Source organism: Vicugna pacos, chromosome 34, assembly GCF_048564905.1.
Source record: "Vicugna pacos chromosome 34, VicPac4, whole genome shotgun sequence".
Taxonomy (NCBI): domain Eukaryota; kingdom Metazoa; phylum Chordata; class Mammalia; order Artiodactyla; family Camelidae; genus Vicugna; species Vicugna pacos.
In genome coordinates this window covers 11,837,108-11,862,500 of record NC_133020.1, presented here as the reverse complement: position 1 = coordinate 11,862,500, position 25,393 = coordinate 11,837,108, and the positions used below count along the sequence as shown (strand labels likewise).

At 36.8% G+C, this 25,393-nt stretch overlaps 1 protein-coding gene across 11 annotated transcripts in view; it reads right to left on the bottom strand.

Moving 5' to 3' along the window:
- Window positions 1-25,393, bottom strand: part of LMO3 (LIM domain only 3) — a 212,284-nt gene that overhangs the window by 132,062 nt on the left and 54,829 nt on the right. Inside the window, exon 6 of one of the 11 annotated variants that reach the window (XR_012066849.1) lies at window positions 5,017-6,738. The exons of the other annotated variants lie outside the window; for them this stretch is intronic. The gene's annotated coding sequence lies outside the window, so the exon portion shown is untranslated. Of the gene's footprint in view, window positions 1-5,016; window positions 6,739-25,393 lie in introns of those variants that run through there. 11 annotated transcript variants of the gene reach the window in all.

Sequence of the window (25,393 nt, the reverse complement as noted above, 5' to 3'; positions counted from 1 at the left end):
AATGTACATCTCTATTTTATAGATTATGACCACAAACAGGAAACACTTAAAATGTATATTAACAAGTATACTTATGAACTGAGACATTAAAATATATTTCAAATTTATCTCTTTAATCCAACAAAAATCTATTTAATATCTACTTATGCAGATACTGCCCTGGGTATTAGGTGGGATTCGAATGCGTTCAGGGAAATAGACCCTGATCACAAAAGTCTTGGAATGAAAACTGAATAACGAATATGGTTAGAGAACCTAGAGGAAACATTTAAAATGGCAATAACTTCACAATTATACACCGTCACTTGATTGCAAAATTGGTAAAGGAGTGAGAATGAATGGAACACTGAGTGGAGTGATATTTTTAACAATGAGATTTCTTGGAAGAGATGAGATTGGCACAGAGGATGTAAAATAGATCAATGAAAAACAAATAGTGTTCATGGGCAACCTTGTCTTTACGGCAGTGATAATTCACTCATTACTCATGTTAGTTATACGTCTACTGTGGGAGCAGTAGGATGTACGTATTCACAGACTGACAGCACTACAGGGACATTTTCCAATAGTTGCTTTTGCAATTGAATCTTTGCTATGTGCCGGGCACTGTGTTAAATGCTTACACACTTCATGATCTAATCCTGAGATAAGTCTACAGAGAAGGTACTATTATACTTGGTATGTTAATCAGAAGCAGAAGCTTAAGAGAGGTTGTCCAAGGCCAGACTGCTGTAGAGTGGTACTTCACTGAGCTGGCATTGACTGGAGTTCATGTCTAAAGCTCTCTCTTTTCTCCTACTATCTGCAGGGTTCCTGGGGCTTCACAGCAGGGACCAGCCTCAAACATACCTTCAACATGCAAGGAGCAGGTTTTAATTACTCTGTGACTTCCCCTCATTTATTGATCAGTTTGCAAGCATTTACTGAATAATTACTGTGTGTTAAATGTTGTGAAAAAAAGCTGGTCAAGATACTAAACATTCCATGTTTCTAAGGACCCACCCACATTCTAGCAAGAACAGAACTCAACAGCTGCTGTATAGATAGGATACACAAATAATGTCTTTCCAAAGAGGACAAGAATTCAGAGAGGGTTTCATACAAAAGGTGATACTTCACCTGAATCTTGATGGATGACTTCCTAGTTTGCCAGTAGCTGAAGGCTAACCAGGCTGTGGGCACCAAGCATAGTGGTTTCAGAGAACTTCTGGTGGTACAACCTGGACAGAGTTAAGAATTCTAATGGAGCCGTGATCAGAAAATAAAGTGAGAAAATGAGCAGGAACTAAATAACGAAAGATGACCTCGTGTGTCACAGTAAAGATTTGACATACACCTTTAAAGCCATGGGGAGCCGTTAAAAATTTAATGGGAGGGGTCACTGAGGGAGGTGAGGAAAATGACGTGCCCCAGAGGGCACACTAGGGTGGAAATCCACGGCTGAGCTTGGAGACGGTGAGTTGGAAGATACAATTTTGGGACTGATCAGTTTGTAAGTGGTATTCAAATCCATGCGATGGTGTAAGTAAGAGGTGGAACAGTGTTTCATATAAGGAGAAAGAAAAACGAGTTAGTTTGATTATGTGTATAGGTAAGTTTCTAGGCAAGGTGGGAACTTAAAGGGGTCCCTGGTTAATAAGCTATATACACATTTTTTGTTGATGATGTTGAATAGAAAGCAAGGGATCCTTTTGACGAGGAGGTAGCGTATGGGGGTCAAAACCTTGTGAACAGTAGTAAAATGCACAAATAAATGTCTGAGAGAGAAGTGATCACGAAAGTATAAAAGTACCAACAAGCCAGTGCATGGGGAGGCCAGGGGTTCAGGGATTCATCACATCATCAGTCCATCTGATTAAATCCCCCCAGAATTACCCAAAGTGAATGACCAATCAGATTGATTGGTTTGGAGGTTTACAGGAAAAATAGAAGAAATATTTATGGGCAAGGGAGGGAGGATGTTACTAAAAGAATTATTGCAATCAGGGCTTCTGAGCTGAGGAAGAAAGACAATGAAATTCGAGGTGAGTAAATGATTAAGAGAAAGGCGGGGGTTCCAGAAGGTAGCAATCTTAAAAACAGGCTTTGTTGGAGAAATAATAATTGAATTTACACATTAAATAGAAGGGGGGTGGTGGAGATATTGAGTTGAAGAGATAAAGGATTAGGGAATGATTGAAAGTGGCAAATGAGATAAAAGGATTAGCTTAATATGACGCTCAGGTTTCCACCTGAGGAGACAGGTGGGGAGTCCTTCCAAGCACCAACCTAGGGACACCGGGAAACTAGTTTTTTTTCCCCAGAGAAGGATGACACCGAGTTACACAACAGTGTAAGTTTGCACATGTAAGTATGAGTTGCTTTTAGAACATCGGCATGGGGCTTCCCTTAAGACAGTTAAAGCTGGAAAGAAGGGCTCAGGATTATCATCTAGAATGCAGAAAGGTAAAGATTTAAGTGGGGGAATTTAGAGAAGTGAAATTGTCCTGGAGCAGAGAACCCAAGAATTCTACCGCCTCTGTTTTCACATTAATAATACCTATTGTCTACTGTCACGTGAGAGCAGTCGTCTGTGTTGTTATGATTCTCCGGTCACAGGCCGTTTTTGTGGCTTGCCTAGAGAAAGTTCCAACTGCCAGAAATGGAAACCCAGGGATTTCCTCCCACGCTGTGTTTTCACGCAGGCTTGGACAGACACCCTTGGCCCCTAAGGGCGAACATCTGTCAATTAGACAAGACTCATTTTAACTGATGGCCGACTGGAATGCTCTCAGAAATGCCAGGGCGAAAGAGTGAACCCAAAGACACGCAGCTGACTCTCACAAACCGTAATTAACTGGGCTGACTTAGAGCTTCCATCAACATGACAAAGCATAATCAACCTTCATAACGCAGTTTACTTTACCCATTTCATTAGGTGGGTAAAGCTTTGCCATCAGAACGTCTCCAGCGTTCATGCACACAGACCCACGGCCCGCTGTGGGAAGGGAAATTTCGCCTGGAGTCTGGACCCGGCACACACTGCTGGAGCAGAGCAGCCATGCAAGTCTCCTCACCGCACCACTGTGGGTTCTGAGCCCGGGGATGGTACATGAAAGCCACATCCATGGGGCACCAGCGCAGTGAAAAATGTACAGTAGACGCTCATTAAAGATGATCTGTCTTCCTCCCTTTTCCCCGCCCCATCACCAGTTTTAAAACCCATATTTATACGTGTGCACGTATGAAATTTGCTAACATCTTAGCTCTTTTCTTCATATTTAGAAGATATTTATTTTTCAGAAACGTGTTATGGCACGGTTAACATAATTTGCTACAGACAAATATCTACTTTATAGTGAGGACTGGTCCCCTGCCTGTGTTTAGACACAGGCATAAACACAGAAGGGTATGGGGCTTACACAGAGTGAATAGTTCTTAGTTACAGCTGACCTCAGCTCTTAGATGGTAAAGTGCTGTATAAATCCAAGGCAAAATTTGTGATGAGCATAGTATTCCCTTTCAATTTGATTTGTTTGTTGAGTTTTTTTCTGGAACTGTTGAGAAGTGAAAGACATTCAGAGATGTGTACTTCAGTTTCCACTCTGCTCCTGTTCATTCACATCGTATGGCTGAGAATTGTAAATCTCTGTTTTTATGAAATTATTTATGCAGTTGCACATAGTTAAACTCCTTAGGTCAACCATTATGGATTCTCTTAATCTAACTGCAACCCAGTTTCTGACTTCATCTGCACATACTCCCCTATCCACTACTCTATACCCTGTTCAAGAAATATCTGGAAGTTTCTCTTATTTGTGCTTCTGATTTTTCTGTCTCCTAGTACATGAAATTTCCTCCTCATACTCTTCACCTTTCTAAATTTCTAATCCTGAGGACACCCTCCCAACTGAAAACCACAAATTCTGTATAACTTGACTCTTTATTCGCTTGCTGCTTATGAGTAATTCATACTATGAGGATGGTTCTAAATTTCCTAACTTGAGAACTAGCTACAGTTCTGAATACCAATAACCTCTTCCTCACAGAGCTTCTGGCATGTAGTATGTGCTTAATAAACAGTATGGACTGATTTTTCTTTTGAGTGGAAAGTTCTTAAAAATCTCAAAAATGAATGATTTTAAGGAAATTTAAAAATGGTGGTGACGGATTAAAAAAATAAGACCAATGTGGAAAGATGATAAAGTATTGATTAAGGGTATTAACAAAACAAATTTGCTAGATTAGAGCTACTTAGTGACTAATATTCATATAGCTAATGTCTTTATTCTGTATCTCAGAAATCCAATCAAAAAGGATGACAAGGTCACTAATCAATCCATTTTTCATAAGCTTGTTAATACTAACGGATCCTGTAAATTTCCTTTCCTAATGCTGCGTAGTGGATGAACTACTCTGTACCCTTGTAAGTCATGAACGCCCTCTAGAGGTGTACACTTGGAGAAAAGCATGTAACCATCTACTGCCACGCAACTAAGCTTTGGCCAATCATACAAATTAAAAGTCACTTAAGAACCTATTCTTTTCTTTGAAAGACAAAATTTTAATAGTCTATGAAGAAAACAAGGCTCCCAGGGCAGGAAGATATATTGTTGCATTTTGATTTTAAAACCTTTCTTTGTTCCTCCCTCTTTTTCTTCCTCCTTCCCTCCCTCCCTTTTTTTCCTTCCAGATGTGTCCACTGTGTATCTACTATGTGCAAGGTCCTTAGAGTTTAATATGACAGACAAGACGTACCCCCTCTCGATAATTCCATTGTAGTCAGGAAGACAGACAGTATAATACACATGTAAGCAAATGGCAGGAGATAATTTCAGACTGTGATAAGAGCAATGAAGGAAGCAGATATGGGGATGTGGAAGAGATGTCCACCCTCTTGGCATCCAGTGCATTCTCCAGGGATTAAACTAAGGAGTGTGGGGAAAAAAACTGCAATGGAGAGGCTGATGGCTACAGAAATTGATTCTATTCTTCGCCCCGACAGGCAGAAAGTAATGAAAATAAAGAAGAAACAAGTGATTTTGGATGATGATACTTTTATTATTATCTTTTAAGATATTTAATTCATGAAAAGAAAAAATAAACTATAAATAGATTATCATGTTGATTGTGTAAAATATAATGATTCTTAGAAAAAATAATACAAAAATGGAAATGGGAAACTGAGTTGAAAGCAGAACTTTCTGTATTTGTCTCTCTCTCTCTCTAGATATATATATGTATTTTTCTTTTCCATCCCTTTTCTTTGCTGCTTTCAATGAGCATTTATTATGCCAGGCACTGGGCCAGATTCTAAGGACATAAAAAATGAGCAAGACATTGTTCCTGTCATCAAAGGGTTCATAGTTTAAAGGATTCTTACATTACTTCAGATTCCTAATTTTGCCTCTCTTAAAAAAAAAAAGTGAATATAAAATTTCTTTAGGTGAAGTAACTTAGACCAATGTAACCATGTTAAAACAAACAAAACCTTTCTGGAATCCTCTTCCCTCAGGAACTTAAATGAGTCTTTCTTTCAGTTCCTTCAGCTCTCTGCTCAAGTGCCACTGCCTCAGGAAAGTCTTTTACTACCTTTTTAAAATAGCAACTCAGCCTTCCCCAAGATTTGTTTCTCAGGTCCCTATCCTGTGTCATGTTTCTCTTTGGCAAACATTACCTTACAAAATGTTGTATAAATTACTTACTCATTTAGCTCTTAAAATATCTACATTAATCTCTGAAATGTAAGTTCTATGAGATCAGGAGTTTGACTTACTTTGTTCATTCGTGTGTTTCCAGTGCTTAGAACAATACCTGTCACATACCAGGCACTCAATCAATGTTTATCAAATGAAGGAATGAATGAACATTAGAACAATAGAAAAATAAAATGTATCTTGCTTTTAGCAAAAATCCATTATAATTTAGGCATTATTCTAAACCTTTCAAGAGTGCCTTTGTACTCCAGTTACCCATCGCTTACTTCTAGCGAGACCTTAGTAAAGTGCCTTCTACTCAAAGATCAAGTATTTACTGTAAACAGACAGCCATTATTGAGCAACAGCTCAAACTCTTTCAAGTCAATTTTTATGTTGTTAAGGATAGCTGATTAAGAAATTTGGTTGTTCTCAAAAAAAGTTGATATTTAAGAACTTATTATTCACATACAAAACAATGTATTATTCGTCAATTAACAAAAGAAGTTTCTCTTTTATGTTGGCTTCAGCAAAAATGTATTATCCTTTTCAGGAAAAAAAAAAAAACTCAGATTGGATCCTGCAGACTACTGCATTGTTTTAAAAATAATTTAACACTGCCCTATAAACCTTGGTAGCATTTTTGAAGCTGTAAAAGTCAGCTTTTAAATATTTTTAAAATGTACTAACAAAAAATGTACTAACAAAAATAGGACTTTCTAGTGTTTAAACAACTCAATGGGACTTTGTATTAAAATGTAGCCAGTTGATTATTCTGTCTCATGTTTTTTAAAATGTGATTTGGGGTCTTGATCACTTTAAAAGGCTAGGGTAGCCTGTGTATTTAAAATCATAATGGCACTATTTGTTACCATTAAGCAAAAGTTTCATAATGGAACTATTTGTTACCATTAAGCAAAAGTTGCAAGTAACAGGGATCCTTGGAGTTCAAAAGTGGGGAAGGTTTCCTCCCCAAGGGCAGAAGTTTTCTCTGAGCGCAGCTGTGCACCTGTCAGGGGAGGCGAGGGCGGCTGATGCCAGTCTACACCCACGGTTCGGAGCCCTGAAGGGGGAAATGCTGAGTCACTTGATTGCGCTCTTAAAACAAACAAACACAAAAGACACAGGACAATTACATACCTTGTGATTCCAAATGTAGCTTGCAGGCCCAATAACACAAAGAAAAAGAGCAGCGGGTGTTTTAATTTCCAAAGCTCTTACAACTAGAGCTTTGGTGAGTGACGTGTAATTAAAGTTCTCCGTATTTTTTCCCTCTTAGTTTGACCGGTATAAAGCACTTAGTAAAATTATACTTGGCATATATGTACTCAATACATTTTAATGATAAACCCACTTTGCTTGGGATGAAAGCAGGTCCAGATATGGGCTCCAGACTTAGATTCCTCAGGCACACATGCCAACTCCACCACCTTATTCTTATGTGATCTTGGGCAAATTTTTTCACTTCTTTAAGTTTTAGTTTCCTTCACTTAAAATGGGTTTAATGATAGTAGCTCTTAGATATACTACCTCATAGAGCTATTTCATTAAGTTACATAATGTATGTCAGTCTCTCAATTTGATGCCTGGCGTAATTTAAGATGTTGATAAATTTTAGCTACTGCTATTATAATTAACATATTATTCTTCACTTAACAGACAATAATTGCTATTCAGTCAAATTTATCCTAAGCATAGAGACGTCACCAAAATACTTAGCAATCTTAAAGGATAAAATATTTTGAATTTTCCTATCTGTTATTATAAAACTTTTAAACAGAACAATCTTCTTAAAGGGTTTCATTACTGTTATTTCTGTTGGTGGTGTGTTGAAGATCCACTGATGAATGCAATTTCAGAGTTCCTTGCATTTAAATTTTGTCTGGAATGAGCTATTTGAATCTGGAGGACACAATGTAGTTTAGTCATATAACCAAAGACTTTTGATTGTATTCAAGAACAAACAAAACAAAAAGACTTCAAGGAGCCACTGAATGCCCTTGAAAATCTTAGCTGTGTGTTAGAATTACGAACACATTTATATCATGAAATATAAATTTTCATGGATTTTATGATCTAGATTCCACTTTCAATTTACAATTGTGGCTTTTAGTCATAGTCACAGCATAATTCCTGAGCAACAGTTTGCCTTGAGATTCTCACTATAGAGATAGGAGACAGCAAATTCGCCACCTTTAACAAAGAAGCAGTTTCTGCTCAGCAAAAAAAAAAAAGAAAGAAAGAAACCATCGACAAAATGGAGAGGCAAACTACAGATTGGGAGCAAATATATGCAAATTATCTGATAAAGTATTAATATACAAAGTATATAAGGAACTCATATAACTCAATAGCTAAAAACAAACAACCCCCCCCCCTCAAATGGGCAGAGAAACTGAATAGACACTTCTCCTAAAAAGATGAACAAATGGCCAACAGATACTGGTGCTCAACATCACTAAACATCAGGGAAATGCAAATCAAAGCCACAATGAGCTGTCACCTCACACCTGTTAGAATGGCTATCATTGAAAAGACAAGTGTTGGTTATGATGCGGAGAAAAGGAATCCCTGTGCACAGCTGGTGGAAAAGTAAATTGATGCAGGCCCTTTGGAAACAAGTATGGAGGTTCCTCAAAAATCAAAACTAGAACTACCATATAAGCCAGTAATTCTACCTCTGGGTATGTATCTGAAGGAAATGAAAGCAGGATCTCAAAGAGCTACCTGCATCCCCACATTCATGACAGTATTATTCATAGTAGTCAAAACATGGAAACAACTTAAGTGGGTACAGATGAGTAGACAGAGAAGACATGGTGCATATACACAGTGGAATTTTATTCAGCCATAAAAGAAGAAAATCCTGCCATATTTGACAACATGAATGGACACTGCATTATGCTAAATGTAGTAAGTCAGACAGAGAAAGACAAATACTGCATGATTTCACTTATATGTGATTTCTTGAAAACAAACAAACAAACAAAAAACAAAAAAACCCCATGAAAACAGAGATTGGTGGTTGCCAGGAGCAGGAAAAGGAAAGGAGGGGTGGAATGGGTGACGGTGATCAAAGGGTATAAACTTCCAGTTATAAGATGAATAAATTCTGGAGAAACACAGCATGTAACTATAGTTAATTCTATCTTGTATATCTGAAAGTTGCTAACAGAGTAAATCTTAAATCTTCACCACAAAGAAGAAACGGTAACTATGAGAGGTGATGGTGAGGTGGGAAGCCCCATACAAAGACTGGCAGGACCCCCAGGCAAGGCCACTACTTTCCTGCCAGCACCATCCAGTTCTCTGGCCCAGAGGCTCTATCTAACTTTTTGCCTCTGAAATGGCTTACTTACACCTAAAATTCTATTGGTTCCCTGAGCTCACTCCTGATTGGTCCATTTCCCTAACTTCTGATTGGTCCTTTTGTAGTACTTTATTTGCATGGAGCGCACTCCTGATTGGTCCGTTTCCCTCAATTCTGATTGGTTATTTCTCTCCCTTCTGATTGGTCCATTTCTACAAAGCTTGTTCCTAATAAGTCAACTTTTGTTATACCTTATTTGCATATGATGTTGCAAAGTGTAAACTGGCAGCCTATAAAAGCCTATGTAAACCTACAGATGGGATCCAGAGCTTGGAGTGTTAACTCGCGTGGGCCCAATGGCATAATAAACCTGAGTTCCCCAACTCTCCGAGTGCTGCTTAGTCTCTCCCCTGGATCCAGGTAGCTGTCACAACTGAGCTGTGATACTGAGCTATAACACTGAGCTGCAACGCATTTTTTCTGCAACAGTGGAACTATTAACTAACCCTGCTGTGGTAATCATTTTCCAGTATATAAGTGTATCAAATCATCACACTGTACACCTTAAACTTACACAATGTTGTATGTCAACTATATCTTAACAAAGCAAGAAAAAAAATAAAGGAACATTTTGATCAATGTTCGATGTTTGTTTCTTACATGTGAGAATTGATTAAGTAAGACTGAGTAAGATTATAGCCTTTTGGCTTGTATCCTACTATATTTTCCAGAATTAATTCTTTTCATTGGTATTTCCTTTGGTTGATTTTATTTCAACAACAACAGTAAAAAAAATACTCCTAAGTAGAATTTTCTTTATGGTTAAATTTTTGGACCCTCCCCACTTGTCTTCTCAGAGAAAACAGAATCTTTAAAGCCTGTTGTGGAACATTCTCAGTGCAGAGTTTCCCTTTTCACCATTTAAGATTATATTAAATCAATGATTTCTGACAAAGATTTCTCTTAAGCAGGACAGTCATTAATTAAATATTTCTGAAGTAGTTGTAGTCATATGTATTAATAAAAAATAGGAGGTTCCATTGATTTAACAGCAGTTTAAAATTCCATATCTACATTTTCATAAAAGATTGTCATAGAGGTTAGAATTGAAATAGAAAAAAAGTTAGAATTTAATACAAAAAAATTACAAAATTTTGCAATACAAAAACAAACATATAACAACAAGAATTAAACTCTGTCCTCTGGATTTCCAGAATCATTAATTTATTTTTTTTAAAAGTGATCTGTTTAGGCCCTTGGATGATGACTTGTATCAAGGCAAGCCTTGTTCAGGTCTCTGTGCTGTAGAGAAAGATTTAATGTGACTGTAATATTTACTATTAAAACATTTGTCTCTATGGAAGATTGACCTTCAGAAATAAACAGACGCATAAATACATGTAACACAGACAAAAACGTTGAGTTGTAAACCTATAAACGTGGGTCCCCGGTGGGTCCTCACTTGAGACTTCTAGGATAAAATTACCTCCCAGCTACACACACTGATGCCCTGGAGCACCTGAGTGTGGGGACAACCCACCTGGGGTTTCAGTAAGTGCCTAGAGGAAATATAGGGGTATTGATGGCATCTGCAAGCATATTTCAAGGCTGTTGGCTTAGCTCTTAGTAATGTCATCCCATAAAACCCCATTCTTACTCCTACCTTACAGTTGTATGCCTCTCCATTTCTTTCCTTCTTTAATTAAAAAAAAATGTATACTGACAAGTACAGTGAATCATGTAACAGGCATGTGCCTGCCTCTCAAAGCAATCAAATGTTATTTTTTTTCTCATATTTGGCTCCTTTTGAACTTCCTACACTTCTCCCTTCCTAGTGTTCTCTCCGGATCCCAGTGGAGTGACAATATTCAGGAAAAAGAGCCTGGCACGTGCAGTGTCAGAATGTGTGCCATCACCGTTGTTAGAAAGATGCAAAGAAATGGACTGCATCAGATTAAGGGAAATCCTTATATTTTCAGGTTAGGCATTGAAGAGCATAGATACAAGACATTTTTCCATTTGTGACTTTTTCTTCAGATACATGATATGTTGGTTTCAAAAAATTAGTTCTTAAGCATAAGGTAGGGAATGGTCATCTTGGGAAATACACATTTATGTAAATTAGTTTGAGAGAGACCATGAAGAACATATTCAGGTTTATGGAGGGAAGCAAATATCTTGGAACTTGATATGATAAACTCTCTCTAAAATTCTGATGATTGGGAAGTGATACATATGCTAAATCTTGTAATCCAGCACCACTCAAAATCCCCTCACCTACAGCTGCTAACACTTTTTTTCCTGTTTAGAAAAAACAGCCGCCCAAGGTGCCTGCTAATGCAGCTTGAGACTGCATAGGACTCAATTTCCTCGTCCGTAAAATGCGAGGTTCAGGCTGACAAAACTTTCCAAACTATAGAAAGATGACTGAAACACACTGCATGAAACGTTCTTTTTAGCACTGACTGAGCTAAGCTGAAGGGATAAGGTAGGTATTGAACTCAAAATTTGGATCAAGATGCATTTGCCTTTAGAGACTAGAAAGAGTCCAGGGACTTTTTTTGACTGAAAAATGAGGTTTAAAGATGACTTCACAACTTTGGAAATACAATCAAAAATATGTTCGCTCAGAGCTTGAATGTCTTCATCTGTCAAGAGAACAATTCCATCTCAAGAAATTGTTGTTGAGGCTAAACGGAATTATAAAGATGCTTTTCAATAAAGGGACATTGTTAATTGTTAGATAAAGATATTATTACTTGAAATAAAGATAAGTTGTATATTGTACTAAAAACTTACTTCAATTTATTTCATTTTCAGAACTTAATTTTGGAATTAAGCTCTGCTTAGTTATATAAAAGAGAGGAAGGAAGGAATGAGAAGGGAAGGAAAGGGAGGAAATGAAACAAAGAAACAAAGGAAAGGAAAAGAAAGGAAAAGAAAAGGTCTCATAATTCCCTCAAGAATCTTAGATCTGTATTGGGCAAATTACACTCTCTAACATCAAAATATAGAAAAAGTTCAAGAGATACAAAACAAAGCTTATTAGGAAATTAAGTTTGTCTAAGAACTGATCCCTTTTCAATTGGGTATCTTCTAAAAGGTCAGGACATATTGAAACACTGGGTGCAATTTGCTCTATTGCAACAACTTTTCTCAATATAGCCCAGAAGATGCCAGCATTAACATCAACAATAGCCACTGCACGTGTAACTGTCCAACATGCAAATTTGTGTGTACAAAGTACCAGCGAATACTTGCGCGCACACACACGGTGAAGGTAGTGAATAATTTGCTTTAGTCTTTTTACATCCTCCATTAATATTGTTATTTTAATCTATATCCCTATCTTTAAAAATTAGAAATATATCACTTAGGGGAAAATGTTTACCTTTAGGCATAGGTGATAATTAAGCTGATAGAAAATTATGAATTCCTCATTTATCAAGAATAAATATAGTTTAATTGTGCTATTGAGTTGGAGTATATTCTGGGTCTAAGTTTGAATCTGCAGAAGAAATAAAAATTTCCCTTAGTTTCAAAGAAAAGTTACAGAAAATAAAGTTTAAAATTATGTACTAACAAAAAATTGATACTTTCATTTCATTGGAGTACAATAGCATCTTAACACATATATGTCTATGTATCTATGTATATTTATAGATATATATAAATTAGTATGTGATGCCTAATATTCCAAAAGGTCTTTCACACTGGAAACAATTTACCCCCATGCATGAGACACTGTCTAAGGTTCTAAAGATACAAAAAGCCCCCGACCTCAATGTGCTGGGAGCTACCTCCTATACAAAAAGAATAAACACCGTAATGGAGGTGTGCGCAGGGCCTGAGAGAACTCATGCTGGGTACTCCTGAACCAGAGCCACTGATGCTGGAGCTGAGAGCTGACACAGGAGTAGGAGCTAGCTGAGCGAATATGGCAGTGCTTGTGTAAGCAGCAAAGAGCCGCCTTCCAGGCAGAGAGAAGAGCAAGCATGAGCTTCATACACTCCATGAAGCCCTCCTTTTCTGGCTCCTATTTCCCTAATCAACTCCGTAAAACGAGGGTCCTGCCCCTACGCCTCAGCTCGCCAGATTTTGTCTCTTTGAACACAAGTTTCACTTCTGTATCCTCAACACCTGTAGAGGGCTTGACATTTAATAAAGGAGGAGGAGGCAACTTGGTATAATGGGAAAAAATGTTGACTCTGGGGTCAAACCTGAGTTTGAATTCCATATTTGGCGTTTACTGGTATAGCATAGGGTGAGTCAGATCATCTTTGAGACTCAGTTTCCTTACCTGTAAGATGAGACCAATAGTATCTCTCTTTGAAAGATGTTATGATGAGTGAGTGAGATAATAAATATATAAAGTATACATTAAAGTATGTATGATAGAATAAATATTCAATATGTGATACCCATAGAGGAGATTTTAGTTATCATCAATATATGTTCTACTCTTCCACTTTAATAAAAAAAAAAAAGTTTCCAGTCGAGCACATAACCTTCTGACATGGTTATGTTTTCCATCCTACCTTGGGTCTTAGGAGTGATAATGTGAATAAATTCTGGCCAGTGGGAGACATGGGAGAAAGCAATTTTTGTTTCTTCCTGCTGGTTGAAATGTGGACATAATGGTTGAAAATTAAGGACTAACTTTAGCCCATGAGACGGATGGGAGAGTTTTAAGAAAAAGGAAGTATGAATCCTTTATTTCATAGTTGACCTTAGGAGCCCTAAAAAGCCTGCTTCTGAACTTTTGCTTGGGAGAATAAAACCATGTTAATTTGGCTTTGCAGAATCTGACTGACAGAGTGGTGGGGCTGGTAGTAGAGCAGCAGCACTGTTGGCAGTAGTAGTAATAGTAGTAGTAATGGTGACAGCAGCAGCAGGAGCACTCGTTAGCCATGGTGGTAATAGTTACTGGTGGTAACTGAAAGTTCAAACACCTCGGGTTGTGACAGAGTGTGCACGGTTAGGGCTAGAATGAGGACAGAGCAGGGTAAGAAAGTCAGAGGAAGCCTAGCAATTCGCATTGGGGACTGTGGATTTTGACCACTGTTTCATGTTAAGCAAGAGTGTAAAATTTTCAGACGTCCCATGAGACAGCGGCTCACTCTGCCCAGGGGCGTAAAGGATTAATAAACATTCTGCCCCGGGATGAGGAGGCTGGATTCAGCGAATCTAGCTGGTAGGTTCCCTCGGACACTGAAAAGAGAGACGCTCATGATCTAAACAGAGGCAGAGCTTGTAGGCATGCATGTGGGCAGCCGGCCTGAGGTACATTCAGAAGACAGATGGGGTAAAGGACTGCGACTCTGGATGTCGGCACGAGTTAAACAGAGGAAGCGAGAACAACGCTCAGTTTCTGAGCTTGGGAATTACAGGCGGAGTGCCTATTTGGGATGCAAGATGATTTCTGTTTGGCAATGCCCACTGAGGCGCCGGAGAAGCATTCGTGTGAGATACCTATTGACATTAAGGCATTTATCACCACCGCCACCACCACCACCACCATCACATCATCATTACCCTTAGTATCATCCAGACCAAATTATTACGAGAATGTCTAAGTAAACCCCTTGCACAGATATAATAAATAGAAACGTTTTCTAGAAATGTGTGGTGGTTACTTTTTTACAATACACTTAATTTTAGAGGGACGGCTTGCTATAGGAACAGAGAATTCTATAGTCAACGAGACTCTCATTAATTTATTCACACAGAGCTTTAATTTGGTAGAAAAATTAAAGAATTTTCATTTTTTTTCTACATATCGGCCATGTTATTTTGGGCAAATAACAATTTCCCCATTTGTAAAGTAGGCATGCTGATCCCCACCCTAGAAATATCAGTAAAAGTCACTGAAATATTTCATAAAGGCCAGCCCTCTTATATATATATTTTTTGATATAATCTTTACAATGTCATTTAAAGCACATTTATAATATTTTTTAAAACGTCTATTTGCTACATTTTTAAGATTGTGCAAGATGATACCTGTGGTTCTGTAGCTATGATATCCCAATATAACAACATTTTAAGACTCAGTTCTTTCTTGTCCACACTCATTTTTGTTAACTTTTTTTTTTTAAACTGTAGAAAATAATGACTTGAATTACTTCAAGGAAGTAGGAGTGGAGTAAAAGGACATACACTATCGGAATGTGAACACGAAAGTTACCAGGAAAGATAGCAACTACTCTCCCCAAACTTCTTCCAGGGTCTGCAAAGCCATGCTCACACTCCGTCCCTGTCTGCCTGTCCTGTCGCTCCCTGACTTTCTGACTCACATTTCTGTTTCACTTTTCTCTGAAGACCACCTTCTCTATTTAGTCACCGCTTCTATTTTCTCATAATTTCGACTTTCAAATGAATCTTGACTTCTTGTGCCCTCAACTCAACCTCTTTCCGTTCGTGTTATGTTATTTGGGCCGAGCGTAGTACAAAGCAGGCACCTGCCTCCCAGTAGAGCCTTGGCAGCAGACCCTTCATTAGAAGCGGTGCAGTAAGGTGAGCAATGATCCTCTCTATCAAGTATTGTTGCGTCATTAAAACTTTTTCAGGCAAATCAAAAACAGAAACATAAGGAAGTTAGGAAGATGAGTTTGGCCACTCCCTCGCCTACGTTGTGCATTGAGTACAGACCCATCTTTTATTATGACAGCCTGGAATTATGTAAGCCACAGAACAAAACGTCTCCAAAGTACAGGAGAACGATAGGTGAAAAACAGCGTTCTATGAGGGCTGGAATTTAAGTACTGGCATAAAGAATAGATGGGGTAAAAAGCAGTTCTAAAGAGAATGTTATAAAAAAAATTACATTTTTTGAAATAATGTTTTTTCTAGTCAACAAAGGAATAAAACCCCCAAACATTAGTCTATGAAACACACCAGAAACAAAACAAAACGTATCACCTGATTACTAATAACCTGAGAATGGGGAGAATTGTGTTGCAATTAGGTCTAATAGGCCACATGGTTTTTCCCAAGACCCCTCTCCAGAACTGGTAGCTTATACTTTGGTAATAATGATGGAGACCAGACAGCTAGTGTCTTACTAGATAAAAACTAAGTTTCAGACACATCTCTCAGTCATTTACTCTCCTTCCTCTCATTCCCTTAAAATATTTTTGGTAAAGCACTGAGTATTACAATTTATCTTTCGTAGTCCAGTTATTATTTTGACAAAAGACATGTTTCACTGACATTTTGGTGATTGCTTCTTGAGTTTACTGATGGAATACAGCAAGACGTCTACTATGATTTTATTTTGCATCTATTGTCAAAACGATCATCAACAATTTATTAGCCACTAAAATATCAGAATCTTTTACTCAGCACTACAGTTTTCTTAATCCCTAGATTCACATTTACCCTAATGCATTCTTTTTACTCTGATTTCCCCCAAATCTAGTCCAATTCAATAGAAAGGATAAAGGAACTCAGATGCAATACACAGCTAATAATGGCTCTTGCCATGTTAATAAAACACAAAATAAGAAAAACATCCAGAAAACAAATTATTAGTTTTGTTTTTACAAAACGTAAGCTTCCAGAGGACAAGAATGTTGTCTAATGTATATAGAACGTTGTGCACTGTTGCCAGTTGGATATTAAAATTCAATATTTACAAGTGGAACATAATTTACTGAGCCATTCCAATGCACAAGCAAATGGAATGTATTGAATATCTTGGGATTACTGAAATGCACTTTGATTTTATGCAACATCTTGTTAACTTTATCTGTTTTTCATAGCTCTTTTCCATTAGAAGGAGGGAGAGGGGAAAATTGGATCAAGGTCCTGGTTTTTAATACTAGGCATCAACACTATGAAAAAAAAAATCAAAAGATACATTAATAAACTAAATATTACCTCCCGCTGCTCTCTGGCTACCAGGCAGACACAGTTCTTTCCACTGGACTCCTAAGAGGGCCTTCAATAAAGTAAAACTGTGAGTTTGACATTTCTCTTGCTCGCTGCCAGGAAATTCTAAATTGAGTCCCAGTTGTTTTTCAGATTAATCCATTGGAGAGAACAGAAGCTGAACACAGTATTTTACAACTTTCTGAAAATTCATTTAGGCTAAATTTAGGTTTGAGTATATGTATATATCCCTAATTATGAAACACTCCTCTTACATCAAGCACACACTAGTAACATGGCTGTTAAAAAGACGAGGTAAGCATACTTAACAGGTAAGAGCAAATTTTCTGTGATTAATAGAAACCACATGTTTAAAAGAAAAAAATCCAAAACATGCTATATTTCAAAAGCTGGGTCTGCTTACACAAATTCACCGATTTCCTCTCCGAAAATCATAAAGGAGCGAAAAACATCTGGTAACAGCTTAGCTACTTGTGTTACATCTGGGGAGAAAAAGAGTCCTTTTTATGAAATCTTACTCAATGAGACTTGATGCTCTGTTTGCGTTTTCTTCATTCATATGTCAAACAGGTAAATGTACTAGAAGGCACATTTTAAAATCAAAAGATGCTAGGGATTTCCGTATCTGCTTTCTGATCTTTTCCAACATAGTCTGGGAACAGCTCCCCAGGAAGGGCACCTCGAAGCAGTCCCTGGGAAAGAATGCGGGGAGTTCATCGCCTGGAAACGCCCTGCAGGAAGCACATTACACCTGGGCAATTCCTAGCGATAGAAATGGAATGGAATTGCACTTCCAGGCTTTTTAAGAGCTTATTTGGTGCTTCACATGAGACTTTATTAAAAATAGCGCGGCTCTCAAAAACCTTTTAAAGCACTGACTGCTTTTTTAAAAAATCTAATAAATATGGATGGCTGATTAAGGAATGCATTTTATATACTGTGTGTTAATGCTGGTTTTTTTCCCCCTTCATTTTCCATCTTTCTTTTCCCTCGCCTTTTCTGAGAGCTTCAAGAAATAAACTAACTTTTTAAAAGGTTCCTCTATTATCTAAACCACAAATTCCTTCATCCTACTGGGAACTCGGTCCTCCTTGTGCCCCACTCTAATCATAAATAAACAGCAGTTTCAATTTACTGAGAACTTACCACAAAATAGGCCAGATTTATTTTCCTAATAACAATCTGTCAGGTAGATATTATCCCCAGTTTACAGATTAGAAACTGAGGCTCAGAAGGTTTAATAATTTGCTCAGTATCAAAAATCTAGTACATGGCAAGGCCAGTGCTTAAAAAACATTCTTCTGGTGCTTATGGTTATTGGTGTGGCAATAATTAGTGACATTAGGTATGACGCAAAGTAGTTTCTATATATCGTCTTTTTCAATCCTGACTTGATTGTAGGAGTCTTACATTCTGACTCCAAAGCTGGTGCTTCCCCCACCCCAGATACAGCCAAAGCCAACCAACGAAAGGTTTTGTGAAGCAACGCTCCAGTGATTGGACAATGGGGATAAACAACAGTAACACTTGCGATGGGCTGAGTGTTTTATCTAGGCTTCTGCAAACAAAGTAACTTTTCCTCCCCGACTATTGATTCCAGAAGATTCTATATCATTCCTTTTTCCTCAGCCCGTTTCAAGTTTAGACGTTCATAATGAGAAACTTCCTTGGTAAACTAGCTGTTGTTGTTTTCGTTGTTAACTGTTTTTTGTTTTGTTTTTGGTCTTAACACAGAAAAAAAAAAGAAAAAAAGAAGAGTCAATAACGTGACGAACAGAACGACTTGAACCCCGGGGTTCTTGGAAACCCCTCCGCACTGTAAATCCTACAAGGGGAGCCCAGGCAGGCTTCGCAGGCAGACCAAGGGTCAGGTTTTCCAGAAGTGAACTTGTCTGGAGGGGCACTCAATGCACAGAAAATCTGTTTCTCAGTTTTACTGTTTATTAAATGGGAGTGGGAGATGTTTGATCAAAGTCTTAAAACATCTAGGTAGGCGATAAATCACAGAAAGTGATTACCTTTTAGAATACATACCCCATATAGTTCACCATTTTGTAACCTATCAAATAGAATTCAACTTAAAAGTTTATTATAGGCTTTCATGCAAAAAAAGGTAAGAAAGCAAAAGCTTAAATGGAAGTTCCCTACAAGGAATGCTGCTGTAATTTTAGAGGGGCTAGAATGTACACAGCTTATATGGAGATATTTCAAAATGCATTGTAAACTAGGGCTTTATACTCAATAAAATCTTTTAACAAATAAAGCATTTATTTATGCATGGACAACAGGTATTTTCTTTTAAGTTGATAGAAATTAGCTATAACTTTGTATATGTAATCTGTCAAGTGATTCCTTATAGGTCATCCAGAAGTAATTTAAAAGGACCTTTTAGAGAAAGTTTTTTTTTTTTTTAGATGAAATATTTCTTTCTCTGGTGACCTGGTCTCATGTGGTTGCAGAATTCCTAGCGCTCATCTCTTTGGTTATATCCACGGGATAAAAGGATGACTTCTACATCCAGACTCCATTAAATGCTTACTGCCTCACAGAAGGACTGATTGCTTAAGGTAGGTGTTAATATAATCTTTGGAAGATTGGGTCTTGTTATCTATCTCACAACAGTTTCTTGAAAATTATTTTGGTCAGTTCTTTATCTTTATTATATCATTGACTAAAAGAATAAGTTCCTTCTGCTGCATACATTTCTCTTGCTCTATGAAGGCATTTATGTACATGACCGATTCTTAAATTATAAAGATATATCAAAGTACATACTGACAATTATGTGATAATTTACTTTTCTACCTAGTAAAGTTGAACTGTACTAGTTGTTTTTAGTTCTTGTTTTTCTTGATACCATCTTCTTAAAAAAGGGACCACTAAGAAAAACAAACTGAGCGAACTATGTCATGTCAGAAAAATTTCTGCTGCTAAGACTTTTTTCTTTAGGGGGAAAAAAAAGCCATTATAAAAGGTACCAACTGGAGACATATTCTGAACTCGTAAAAATCTTAACTATGGAGTATTTTCAAAGACAAGCAAAGTGTCAAGAGGTCATGATACTGTCTAGAAGGGGACAATGAATAGGTATGGATATATATGTGTGTGTGTGTGTGTGTGTGTGTGTGTGTGTAATATATACATATGTATAATTTTATATATATACATGTGTGTGTAATATATACATATGTATAATTTTGTCTGGTACACTAGGAACAATGTAACTAGCAGAAAATATTTATGCAAATTTCTGCATTGAGAAACTAATAAAGATTGTTTTTAAGACATGACAATTCTCGGTTTTTCTATTCCTGTTAATTCTCTAGTTGTTTCTTTATTATATCACCTGCTTATTCCACTTGGTAAACACTACTAGCTCCAAACTTATAGAAAAGAAAAAAATCACAGGAGAAAAAAACGTAAAATTTAAGCTAATATGTTATTTTTTTCCTGGAAATTGAAAAATAAGAAACAACAATTTTAATTTTATTTTAAGACTACCCTACCTTAATTCAGGCTTTAGAAAATTAGCATTTTATGCCAGCTAGATTTAAAACAATTAACCAAAAATCAGTTATAAATATGTTATGAACTAGAAACTCCTCTGGGAATGTGATCTAAAGTACAGATAAAGAGAACTGGGAGATGTCATAAGAATAGTCAGCAGTTTTTCTTGAAATCCATACTTTACCTACATCATCTCATTAAATGCAGTCAATCATCTAGTAAGATGGGCATCTGGATTCTCATTTTATAGTTAGGTAAACTGAGGGTCAGGTAAATGAAAGTTTTTATAAACATTAAAATATTTGTAAAAGGTTATTCATATATTAAGTGGTAGAATGAAAACCTGAGCAGATTTTAGATAGTAAAAAGGTGAGAGATTGGAATCCACTTAATAAGCTAAATAAAACAGATGGTGTTTCAAAGAGGTAGAACTTAAAAATCATTCACAGACTGCACAAATGAGAATGCTTTTGAATTTCCAAAGTGCTCACTTAAAACCTTTCAAGCAAAAACTTTCCTAGCTATAGTCGACCAAGATTCTCAGAGATCCGATGACATTATTAATAAAATATAAACTGCTATTTCTCTAGTTCTAGGTAGTCAATCTTTTTCCCATGGACTGTAACTGAACACTTCACTGTTAAATCAGAATTTTGGATTCTGGCTATCTTCTTACTGTGGAATCATGGCAATGACAGTATCATAGATTGTGCCCCAAACCTTGATTTATACATTCTTTTATTATTTAACTAAAATTAATAATTAAAAAACAGGCAGTAGGAGGTTCTACCAAACATTCAAAGAAGAATTAATACCAATCCTTCTCAAACTCTTCCAAAAAACAGAAGGAGGGAACTCTTCCAACTCATTTTGTGAGGCCATAATTACCCTGATACCAAAACCAGACAAAGAAGCCAAAGGAAAGAAAATTACAGGCCAACATCCTTGATGAACATGCAGAATATTAGCAAACCAAAGTCAATAATGCATTAAAATGATCGTACATCATGATCAAGTGGGATTTATTCCAGGGATTCAGGGCTGGTTCAACATCCACAAAGTCAGCTAACATGATACATCACATTAATAAAATGAAGGGTAAAACTTATAAGATCGTTTTGATAGATACAGAAAAAGCATTTGACAAAAACGCAACATCTATCTATGATAAAAACTCTTAACAAAACAGGTGTATAGAAAACATATCTCAACATAATAAAGGCCATATATGACAAGCCCAGAGCTAACACTGTGCTCAATGGTGAAAAGCTGAAAGCTATTCTCCTAAGATCAGGGACAAGACAAGAATGCCCACTCTAGCCACTTTTATTCAACATACTATTGGAAGTCCTAACCAGAGCAATTAGGCAAAAAAAAGAGAATTAAAGCTTTTTACTCCTTCCAAATTGGAGAGAAAGAAACAAAACTGTCACTATTTGCAGAAGACATCATATTATAAATGAAAAAAATCTAAAGATTCCATAGAAAAATTTTCAGAATAAACAAATTATTTCAGTAATGCTGCAGAATACAAAATCAATACACAAAAATCTGTTGTGTTTTTATACACTAATAATGAACTATCAGAAAGAAAAATTAAGAAAGCAATCCCATTTACAAATGCATCAAAAAAATAAAACACATTGGAATAAATAATTTAACCAAGGTGAAAACTTATATACAAAAAACTATTAAGGCCTAAAGGAAAAAACTGAAGAAGACAAACAAATGAAAAATATTCCATGCTCATAAATTAGAAGAATCAATATTGTTAAAATGTCCATACTACCCAAAGCAATCCATAGATTCAGAGCAATCCTTATCAAAATTCTAACAGCATTTTTTACAGAAGTAGAACAAACAATCCTAAAATTTATATGGAAATGCAAAAGATTCTTAATAGCCAAAGCAATCTTGAGAAAGAAGAACAAAGCTGGAGGCATCCTGTTCCCTGATTTCAAATCCCACCACAAAGCTATAATAGTTAAAAAAGTATGATGACCAGCCCACCTCACCCACCTCACCCTCCAAAAAACAGACACATTGATCAATGGAACAGAATAGAGCCCAGAAATAAACCCAGGTACAATTGGTCAATTAATTCACAACAAAGGAGCCAAGAATATCTAATGCAGAAAGAATAGTCTATTCAATAAATGGTGTTGGAAAAACTGGAGAGCCATTTGCAAAAGAATAAACTGGACCACCACCTCACACTATACAGAAAACATTAACCCAAAATGTAATAAAGACTTGAATGTAAAACCTGAACCACAAAACTCCCAGAAGACAACACCGCAGTAAGCGCCTTGACATAGATCTTGGCAATGAGTCTTTTTTAACACCAAAAGTTAAAAAGCAACAAAAGCAAAAATAAACAAGTGAGACTTTATTAAACTAAAGTGCTTCTGCCCAGCAAAGGAAACCATCAACACAAGAAGGCAACCTATGGAATGGGAGAAAATATTTGCAAGTCATATATCCCATGGGGAGGTGGGAGTGCAAGGAAGGGAAGGGTGGACAGGGAAGTTAGGAGTGAATTAAAAAGAGCAAGATGGAGGTAGAGGATTAAGAGGTACAAACTATCAGGTATAAAATAAGCTACAAGGATGTATTGTACAACACGGGGAATACAGCCAATATTTTATAATGACTATAAATGGAGTATAACATTTAAAAACTGTGAATTACTATATTGTACACCTGTAACATATAATATTGTACATCAGCTATAATTCAATTAAAAATATGATATTGTAAAATAAATACATAAATTTTTTAAAAAAGGGTATTCCTGGTACGCATGCAAAATGAACTTGACACTGACTCAAAGTGATCCATTAAATGAATAATATTTATACCATCCTCTAGACTCTATGTGGCTTATAATAAGACTGGGTTCCTTTTGGTCATCTACCGAGTTTAAATATCTTTCTAGTCTCTCTGGCAAAGTGAAAAGCTTTTTGAAAAAAACAAACTAAAGTTGAGTGAATGAATTTCAATTCTGTGGACACAGGGTCATTGAATACTACAAATGTATTCCGGTTTTTACAGGTGAGTTTAAGAAACTGTACATCAGGGACCATGACATTGATTTTGAACATAATTTTAGAATTAATTATTTTAGAAGTTATCGACAGAAAGATAGAAAAAATGAAGTAGGAATCACAAGGCAACAAAATAAGTTACATAAAAATTTTCACATTAGACTAATCTATCCTTTCATGATAGCATTACTAGACTGAGAGAAAAGCACAAAGCTTCAAACACAGAGATGTTTCCTTGGCTTAAAGTTATTTTTAAGGACCCAGGCTCCTTTGAACCATCTGCTTTGTCATTTTGTGACCTTTGTCTTTGGACTTTTCCTCATGGGAAACAGGATGGTTATTGCAGAAAAAGTCCTGGAGCCTCTGACAGGGAGCATTTTCTTTTCATTAGGGCATTTCTTCCTCCGAAGCTCCAAGCAAACTTTCCTTTAGGTCTTTTTGGCTAGTAATGGTCACATGCTCATGGTGTAGCTCCAAAACAGTAGCTCCAAAACGGGAAAATGAAGAAATTGTTAGCCTCTATCAAGGAAGGTGGGCTCTGCCAGCAGGGCAGAAGTATGGGGAGAGGTAACTGCATGCACAGTCATGTTAGGAGAATGATGCTAGGGGTTGTGACAAACTGAAACAATATACAGTGTCTCAAACAGAATAGAAGCTTGTTTCTTGCTTGTGAAGAATTCAAAAGAGTTACTCTTTATAAGAGCTCAGCTCTCTTCTTAAGTTTCAGAGAACCAGGCTTCTTCCATCTTACGGCTCATTTAACTTCAACAAATGACTTTTACCTTCACTGCGCTAGCCTGCATCAAGTCCACTGAAGGGAAAAGAGATGGGGAAGGCTACTTAAGATTCTTAGCCCGGCAGTCATGTGTACCACAAGCAAACGCATTCCACTGGTAAGAACTACTCAGTCACTTGTCCTGTCTGTTCCCCACCTAGATGGAAGGGGTTTGAGAAATAAAAGTCCTGACTAAGCTGAACTTTCCAGTGGCAACCAACTTGCGAACAGGAAGGGAATATGTGAGTAGGATAATCAAATAGTTTGATGGTGGAATGATTGCATTTCAAGAGTTCTGATTATGAATACATTATCACCCCAGAGGGATATCTCTAACAGGAAATCACAGGGTATATCCGCATTTTTACTAATGACTTGTTTGAAGATACATGACAGCATTCTAATCAAAATTCTAGATAACTTAAAGTTAAGAAGAAAAGCTAACATGCTTGTTGAAAGTTTCAGAATCCGTCTCCATCCACAAAAATCTTAAAAGATAGGACTAAGGGATCAAACTGGGAATAAAATTGCTAGAAATAAATACCAACTCCTATAGTTAGGTCAACATATTCAGCAGCACAATTTAATTGAGCAAATATTTATTTCATTCTTATCATATTCAGGGCATTGTGCTAGGCTAAGTAAGGAATATAGAAATTAAGGTCTCACAGAAAATCATACAAAAAAAAAAAAAAGCAGTCTCAGGTGACTGAAAAGCCAATATGCATTATTAGGGAAAGGTCTCTCTCTGTCTCTCTCCCCATATGTGAGAGTGTTTGTACACGTGTGTGTACACATACACGTATTTATCTTTCTATACATATATTTGGTTGAATTAGAACATTTTAATATACAGAACATTACCGAGTCTGTTCTTCAGATTTTTGTCTAGGGTCTTGGTATAATAATTTAAAGAGGAAAATTATCAAACTTGATTGAGAATTACTTGAGGTGAGAAACACCTCCCCCTGCCACACACACACATATTTCATGATGAGAGGTGTCAGATGTGACGTATTTAGAGAAGGGCTAAAGTAGTGTGAAGAACAGAGGAACCAGGGGAGGGGGTGTTTTTCCTAAAGACTCACTGATAAAATTACAACAAAAGATCCTTAGTAATGTAACAAATAATTTCATCTCTTTCAACTTCTCTAGAAATATGTTAATATCAATAAGATCGATCAAT